Source organism: Quercus suber, unplaced genomic scaffold (assembly GCF_002906115.3).
Source record: "Quercus suber isolate HL8 unplaced genomic scaffold, Cork oak 2.0 scaffold_387, whole genome shotgun sequence".
NCBI lineage: Eukaryota > Viridiplantae > Streptophyta > Magnoliopsida > Fagales > Fagaceae > Quercus > Quercus suber.
The window spans coordinates 44290-46191 of record NW_027069839.1 but is presented as its reverse complement, the minus strand read 5'-3'; positions in this window follow the sequence as shown (position 1 = coordinate 46191).

Here is a 1902-nt window from a genome sequence, read left to right as displayed (position 1 = left end):
TTTTTGTGTTTTTTTTTTTTTTTTTTTTTTTTTTGGTGAATGCATAAAGTTGTTGTATATTTGCTATATTATTTTTGGTTTGTCCACAATAATTTCCACAACACTTTCATTACAAATCAAATATAGTAAATTGTTATTGGTTCTAATTTAAACTTATCAATGAAACTATTTTTTTGCCCACCAATAACAACTTGTAGTAACCTACTACTTATGATTTGTTATGAAAATGTCATGGACATAACATTTTTTTTGTGTAAAAAATGTTAAGACATCTTGATGTTGTCACAATATTTTAAAAACTGCTGAACTGTCAATTCTTTATAAGTTAAAATGAAATATAACAAAATTATAAATGTATTATGAAAATGTTGCGTCATTCTGTTGTGTTTTTAGAAATTTTTTGTTGGTTTAATCAACTTTGTTGAGCCAAAATTCACTATTTCACATACAATTTTCTTGTGTTGACTTTTTGTATTTTTTTTTTCTTTACACACTATTTTAAGTAAAAACACATAGTTTTGCACACAAAAACAAAAACAAAAACTTAGGAAAAAAACATTTTTCATCCTTTATGTTGGGGATAGTTTACAATTCTTTCTTAAACTTTAAAATCAAGCAATTTTTCCCTTAATATTTTGGAAAAGAGCAAATATGTCATATTGTTATTCTCTCAGTTAAACCCTAATAAAAGTTTATGATTTTTAAAATATTTTATTGTGTAATATCTAAATTACTCCTGCTAAATTTTAATATCCTAAAAATTTTCTTTACGTATTTTGAGTTTTAAATGATAAAAATTCTTAGAAAGTTAGAATGATGATATTCGATGACACAAGCCTTTTGTTATTTATTTTTTTTTTCTTCTAAATTTCTTAGCAAAACTCAGTTGTTTATTGTTGGAAGATGATGATATTCGTTATCATTTTTAGAAGTTTTTAGAGAATAGATATATTGTCTTTAGCAAGTAGGTACTAAAAAACTATTATAGTTAAATAAATATTTATATGTTAAATAGCTACCCTAACTTTGTGGTTGATCAAAATTATTAAACAAATGAGATTAACTTTTTACGACATAATTATCAAAATTTTTAAAATTAATATCTCTTTTTATTAATGTAAATCTCTATTGTTAAAGATATATTAGTCCATTAGCATAGGCCCAAGCCTAATTCTACTTTGTGTGCAAGCTAAGTCTCCTACTTGTACTAGAAGTTTATTAGTCTAGAGTTTAGTCTACTATATATACACATGTTATGATTCATTATAACACAGGATTTGTACTACACTATAATATATTATTGATGTAGCCATTTAGGGTTTCCTCTGTGGATGTAGGCCGTTAGGCTGAACCACGTAACTCTCATGTGTTACTGTGTTCTATACTTTATACTTTCGCTTCCGCATCCATATTAGCATATTCAACATGGTGTATCAATGTTAATATTTAACATGGTATCAGAGCCACCTTCTTGTGGTCATGGTTTTCTGTCCTTGCGGTATGTTTAAGTGCAATCTTTGTCTTTCTCGGTGTTTTTTTTTTCGCTGCATTCATCTTCTTTGGCTTCCTACTACTGCCGTCAAAACTCTCCGATATAGTCATGCCACTGCTAGAAGTCGCATCAACACTGCAAGACCATTGCCATCCTCAAACTACCGTCACAGAGCCAAATTTCATTCAAGATATCTTTTTAACCTTATCAAATATCAATATTCCATCAAGTTTCCATCTTGAGTTTGAGAGGGGGTGTTAAAGATATATTAGCCCATTAGTATAGGCCCAAGCCTAATTCTACTTTGTGTGCAAGCTAAGTCTCCTACTTGTACTAGAAGTTTATTAGTCTAGGGTTTAGTCTACTATATATACACATGTTATAATTCATTGTAACACAGGATTTGTACT